Source organism: Anomaloglossus baeobatrachus, chromosome 8, assembly GCF_048569485.1.
Source record: "Anomaloglossus baeobatrachus isolate aAnoBae1 chromosome 8, aAnoBae1.hap1, whole genome shotgun sequence".
Classification (NCBI taxonomy): Eukaryota; Metazoa; Chordata; class Amphibia; order Anura; family Aromobatidae; genus Anomaloglossus; species Anomaloglossus baeobatrachus.
In genome coordinates, this window is record NC_134360.1 from 217,945,686 (window position 1) to 217,953,250 (window position 7,565).

Here is a 7,565-nt window from a genome sequence, read left to right on the forward strand (position 1 = left end):
GGTGCATATACAGTGGAACCTCGGTTTACAAGTAACCCGGTTTGCGAGCATTTCACTATACGAGCAAAGCTTGCTGTAAATTTGTAACTCAGTTTACGAGCAAGCTTTCCTGTACGAGCAAATACTCACCGCACACACTTCCGGTTCCGTGCTTTAACCGCGCTCTGACCTGCTCTTGTAGTCCGCACAAACACGCACAAACATACACAAGCACGCACGCACATACACATATTATGCTCACCTTACCTTCCGTTCCATCGCCGGCTTCCCGGTTCTTGTAGTTCGCCGGTACAGGATGTGTATCGGGTAACCATCGCGACGATGGAGGAACTTCCGCTGTCAGACGCTACCAAAAGGCAGCACGCTAGCCAAACAGAGGCAAGCGGCTCATGCCTTTGATGTCAGCGTGCTGGGAGCGGAAGCTCCGGCATCGGTCGCGATGGTTACCCGATACACATCCTGTAGCGGTGAACCAGAAGAACAAGGAGACTGGCGATGGAACGGAAGGTAAGGTGAGCATAATATGGGTGTGTGCATGCGTGTTTGTGCATGTGTGGAATGGCACAATAGGGGACTTTGAACAAGGTGTGGAACGAATTGTCTCAGCTTGCATTATTTCCTATGGGAAATTTTGCTTTGCTAGACGAGTAACTTGGTTTACAAGCACACTCCCAGAATGGATTATGCTCGTAAACCAAGGTTCCACTGTACTTGATTATATACTCTCTGGATTCTCTACGTGCGGAGGTGCACGGGGGTAATGCTTTCTGCTGTGTGCTGGTACTGACTTTCTAAAATCGACTATAATATTACTTATAGTGAGTATTTACTGTGAATCCACAAAAGAATATTATTTAGTGGACCTGGGTACAAGAACAGCTTAATGTGTCAGTGTGACATGTTATATCATTGTGCCCTCTCATTGGTGCTGGTCCATCACATTTGTCACCATGGTTATAAATATATTGCTACATTGTTGTGATCATCATACAATAAATATTAACCTTTGCTGGGAATTTCTGAATTCTTATGGACCTCGGCCAGAAGTGGCAGCATTATGGAGGCCTTCGCCCGGCTCCAGCTTGTTAGAACATATTTTTTTTACCAGAAATAACATTTATCACAATTAATGTTTTCATTTTTTTATACATAACTTTTTTCTTTTCCATTTAGTCCATCTGTGGAGTAATTGTTATAAATAGTATATGAATATCGGAGCGGAGGTGGGCGCGTCGCAGGCAGGGCCCCTTTATTTAAACTAGGGAACCCCAGGTAGAACATGAAAAATGAGCTATAATGGGATTTCTCCAGACCTTCCCCTGTAATATAAAATAATGTCATAATAACGCAGAGCTGTAATAGGGTCAGAATAGGCCGAGATCTGGGATTCCTGCTAACAATTAGATTTGGGATTCCATGATTAATTCCGAGCTGGTTCCAGGCCGGGGAATATTAAATCTTGGAGAAAGGCCTCTTAAACATTTGTTTTTCCTAATTTTGTGTCACATTAGAGGGATGTTGTGAAGCTTTAGAGATTTGATTTTGTGTGTGTTACAGAAAGCATCAATTTATATGTCTCATTGCTAGGATGACAGATCAGGGTCCGGCCACGTGTGTCAGCCCCACTGATCAGTACAGAAGAATTCCAGGGGTCAAGATTCAGAGACCGGATAAAAAAAGGAAAAGGAAAATACGGTGGTATCGGGAGTGAAGCCCCAAACGGATATAGCGAGGGCAAGAGCTAGAGCAAATGAACAGTTCTGGTGACACTTATATTATAATGAATTTATATATGGTATTTTTATTACTGATTATTGGTACATTATTTATTATTATTAATAATAATAATAATAAAAAAATAATAATAATTTAAAGGGTATCTGTCACAGGCAGCATGAATCAGAGCCTGGTTGCCTGATTGCTGTTAGGTATATTTCTCTCTCTCAAATGCTCTGCTGTTTTAGAGAAAATATAGTTAGAATTTCCATCCGGGGACCAAAGGCAGAGACGAGACTAGTTCAGCGCTGCGCCTTGGCCAGCTTCTCTCCGCATAACTCCAGGTCAGGGCTGGGCAAAGTGTGGTCCGCGGACCAAGACAGCCGAAGGGCTGAAAACAGTGGACCGCATGCCTCACCATGCCCTCCCCTGACACTGCTGGCCGTCACCCGATATCACCACTATCTGCATCCTCAGGATGCAGATAGCGGTGAACACATTGGTGGGAAAGGAACCACTGGCTTCGTCTTCCACCAATAAGCGTGAGACACAGCAGACGCGATGACATCACATCATGTGCTGTGTGGAGCATCAGTGCACCGGAGGCTGGGGCAGAGCATCGAGGGAACAGGAGCAAGGTAAGTGTGGAGAGTTTCGGATGGGACCATCCAGCTTGTTGTCAGCACACAGGAGAGGGACCATCCAATTTGTTATTGGTGCACAGGATAGGGACCATGCAGTTTGTTATCGAGGAGACGGACCATTCAGCTTGTTATCAGAGCACAGCAGAAGGATCATGCAGCTTATTATCAAGGAGAAGGACCATCCTTCTTGTTATCAGTGCACAGGAGAATGACCATACAGTTTGTTGTCGAGGAGAGGGACCATTAAGCTTGTTTTTAGCACACAGACGAGGGACCATGCAACTTGATATCGAGGAGAGGGACCATCCAGTTTCTTATCAGCGCACATTTGAGTGACCATGCAGCTTGTTATCAAGGCGAAGAAACATACAGTTTAGTAGCTCACAAGCGAGGGACCATGCAGCTTGTTATTGAAGACAGGGACCATCCAGTTTGTTATCAGCACACAGGAGAGGGACCATCTAGCTTGTTATTGAGGAGAGGGAACATACAACTTAGTAGCTCACAAGAGAGGGCTCATGCAGCTTTTTATTGAGGAAAAAGACCATCCAGCTTATCGGTAGAGAGGCTAAGGACCATGCAGCTTTTTATTGAAGAGAGAGACCATCCAGCTTGTTATTAGTGCACAGTAGAGGAACCATGCATCTTGTTATCAGCGCACAGGCTAGTGATCATAAAAAACAAACAAAAACTGAGCTGTAACAAATGTTCAATAAACATGCAACATTACAAGCATGTGAATTGCAGCCTCAAGAGTAGGAAAAAAACAAGGAGAAAAATTGTAGGAAAAATACCCTGACTATAAATAAATAGCAAGTGCTTAATAACAGGGTACTTAGTATATACATTTTTGCAAAAAGGTAAGAAGCCATCCCACCTCGTCACAGTGTACCCCTCTGGGACGGTCCCTAACCAACTAAAGTTAAAAACATTTTCTATACCTGACTTGTGTCATGTCAAAACTTCAATATGAATGGTAACAAAGTGGTCAGCTGGGTCCCAGATTAAATACACAGCAAAGTGAGAAGCAGTTAGTTGTTCAGCCTCACTATAAGAAGGGCTGCGCCCCCAACTTGCAATAAATCAGTAATACAGCCACTGGTAATGAATATTGATTATCATCAAACAGCAAATGATAAAAAGTAACTTTTATTTATGTTTCTCTAAAAAGGGAAGAGACCCTGTCTTTATTAAAAAATGCCATAGAGAGGGTATGATAATGTATCGCCCCTAGAGCACTACAGAAATGGGGGGCCCATACACCCTGCTAACTGGCATTAACACACAAACATAAAGACTGGCTACTATTGGCAACCACACTAAGGGCACCTGATTAGATCAGTATGAACAAAACTCCAGACTGCAGGGTCACTCCACCCTAGCACTGCCTATTTCCAAGAACATACCGTGCCATACCCTCATGTAAACAGATGGAGGGAATGGAGACACTTATCAACTATATCAGTGCTGAATCAAAAAATGCCCAAGAGGACAAAACAACAGGGTAAATAATCAAAGCCCCATTGTATCCTTGTCTGGTTTAGAAAAATGGAACAATCTCACCCATATAAGTGTGTTCAAATTCCATACAGACAATTTGCCACCATTTAACGGCGTATCCACGGATACTTCCACTCTGGATCCGGGATCCCTTCTAAAGTGACAAAATTGCTGTTTAAATCCCCAATCCTCCTTCTCCCGACGCGTTTCCTATATGCTTATTCTTCAGGGGAGTTACTATAAGGAGATGCAGGTTTTAGTGAGAAACCTCACAGGGTTCACTGTAAAGAGAAAAGAGGGGACAAAGCCGAGGGGTCACAATCATAATACCCCTATGAACGTCCGATTTCTAGAGAAAACTGAAAGAAAATAAGCGGCTTACCAGATGGTGACAGCTGGGATCCTTTTTGCTGTACACCTCTGTCCCTAAACACCCAGGTTTAAATGGATACCGCTTACCCGCCGGCGTCTGACATCACTTCCGCTCGCGTCTCCACCGCTTCCGCTCAATGGAACGCAGCGGTGGAACGCAAGGTCTCAAAGGAAGCTGCGTCACAGCCGCCCGGCGCACACAAAACACCTACACAGTAGGATGTTTTGAATGGGACGCTGACGCGTCATCTGGCCCGCCTCCTCGCCGCACATAGACAGCTCACTAATCACGCATGCGCTTAGTCTAAAAGTGCGGACAACAATTGCTTATCTGCTTTTAAAACATATAGCAGACATCGAGGCATGGGTCCAGAAGTACCAGATGATATGTACAGGTTACCAGCCAACAACTATAATCACAAAACTAGATATTCAGACAGAACTCCCAGAGAAAAAGGAGATAAAAGGAAGGGTCTTTATTTATGAAAAAACGACTAAAATGCCAAATTCACAAATGGAAACAGATGGCCCTAAGAGAGACTGGAGAGGCAAAAAAAGGCAAATGACGACCCCAGGACCAGATAAAGGAGCAGAGAGGGGATTGGAAGCTCAACAGTTAATAAAGGGAGAAGGAAAAAATATCTAACACTCCACCACCAACTCAAGCTGACTCACCCCGCTTAACCTACCTACCTGCGGAGGTCGGCACCCTAAAAGTACGGTGGTTGGCGCCCCCGCTCATCCGATGACTCTCCCTCCTAACTAACAGTGATCCCTACAGCTACAAAAAGGGTGCATAAGATAAAGACTCATTTAGACCATTGGGAAAAACTGTATTGAGCCGAAAAATCCATCTACACTCTCTCTGAAGAATTTTCTTATTCCAATCACCCCCTCGCTTCAGTGGTGGGACAACATCAATACCCTGGAATACAACATGGCCGGTTTCGCCCCCATGGAAGGAGTTCACATGCTTAGCCAAAGGGGTATCATTTCCCAATCTGATGTCCCTAAGATGTTCTCCCACACGCCTTCTAAATTCTCTTTTGGTTTTGCCTATATACTCTTGTCCGCAAGAGCAGGTGGCCTTGTAGACAACCCCTTTAGTTCGGCAATTGACAAAGCAACGTATCTCATATTCCTTCCCTGCATTTCTACTCCAGAATTTATTCCCTACTTGTACCGCACTGCAAGCCACACAACCATTACAACGAAAGCACCCCTTTAGATTGCTCCTGAGCCAGTCGCAACCCGTGCCTCTCCTGTCAAAAAAATGGCTGTGTGTCAACCTATCCTGTAAAGATCTAGCCTTTCTATAGGTTATCTGCGGTTTTTCAGAAACAAATTTGCCAATATCAGAGTCCATCTTTAGGATCGACCAATGCCTCTCCAATATCTCTCTCTTGGCCCCAGAACCATTGTTGAATGTGGTAATGAAGCGTACCATCTCCGCCGCACCCTCCACTTTAGGTGCAGGATACAGGAGAGTCGGTCTCCCAACTACACTGACTTCCTCACGTGCCTGCTTGACAATCTTACTCGGGTAGCCCCTCTCACGGAATCTGCCCTCCAGATCGTCGAACTGTAGTTTACATTTCTCCTCATTAGAGCAGTTTCTCTTTATTCTGGAAAATTGTCCCTTAGGGATGCCCTTTTTCAAAGTGAATGGATGGGCGCTCTCCCACCTAAGTAAGGAGTTGGTCGCTGTCTCCTTACGGTGGGTGCTGGTGACAATGCTCCCTCCCTCAGATTTCTCAATTAAGACATCCAAAAATGGTAGTCTTGAGCTGTTAACCTCGAAGGTGAAGAATAAACCATCCCACCTCGTCACGGTGTACCCCTCTGGGACGGTCCCTAACCAACTAAAGTTAAAAACATTTTCTATACCTGACGTGTGTCATGTCAAAACTTCAATATGAATGGTAACAAAGTGGTCAGCTGGGTCCCAGATTAAATACACAGCAAAGTGAGAAGCAGTTAGTTGTTCAGCCTCAGTATAAGAAGGGCTGCGCCCCCAACTTGCAATAAAGCAAGATAGCAGACCAAAAAACTGAGCTGTAACAAATGTTCAATAAACATGCAACATTACAAGCATGTGAATTGCAGCCTCAAGACTAGGAAAAAAACAAGCTGACCACTTTTTACCGTTCATATTAAAGTTTTGACATGACACAAGTCAGGTATAGAAAATGTTTTTAACTTTAGTAGGTTAGGGACTGTCTCAGATGGGTACACCGTGACGAGGTGAGACAGCTTCTTACCTTTTTGCAAAAATGTATATACTAAGTACCCTGTTATTAAGCACTTGCTATTTATTTATAGTCAGGGTATTTTTCCTACAATTTTTCTCCTTGTTTTTTTCTTAGGCTAGTGATCATGTAGCACACAGGAGAGGGACTATCCAGCTTGTTATCAGTGCACAAGATTGGGAACATCAAGCTTAAGCTGGTGTCACACTAAACGACAGCGACAACGACGTCGCTGTTACGTCACCATTTTCGGTGACGTAACAGCGACCTTGTAAGTCGCTGTTATGATCGCTGCTTAGCTGTCAAACACAGCAGAAGCAGCGATCATAACGTCGCTGTGCTACATGTGCAGAGAGCAGGGAGCCGCGCTTAGCGCTGGCTCCTTGCTCTCCTGCAGCACACATCGGGTTAATTAACCCGATGTGTGCTGCAGCTACATGTCACAGTGCAGAGAGCAGGGAGCCGCGCGCACTGCTTAGCGCTGGCTCCTTGCTCTCCTTGCTACAGTATACATCGGGTTAATTACCCGATGCATACTGCAGCCACATGTCACAGTGCAGGAGCCGGCGCTGGCAGCAAGAGTGGAGGCTGGTAACCAGCGTAAACATCGGGTAACCAGGGAAAGGTCTTCCCTTGGTTACCCGATGTTTACGCTGGTTACAGCTTACCGCAGCTGCCAGTGCCGGCTCCTGATCGCTTCATTTCGTCGCTCTCTCGCTGTCACACACAGCGATGTGTGTGTCACAGCGGGAGAGTGACGACCAAAAAATGAAGCTGGACATTCAGCAACGACCGGCGACCTCACAGCAGGGGCCAGGTCGTTGCTGGATGTCACACACAGCGACAGCGACGGGACGTCGCTGCAACGTCACAGAAAATGGTGACGTAGCAGCGACGTCGTTGTCGTTGTCGCTGTGTGTGACACCAGCTTTATTGTCAGCGCACAGAAGAGGGACAATGCAGCTTGTTATCGAGGATAGGGACCATCCAGCTTGTTATCAAAGCACAGGCGAAGGACCATGCAGCTTATTATCAAGGAGGAGGACCACCCATCTTGTTGTCAGTGCACAGGAGAGGGAGCATC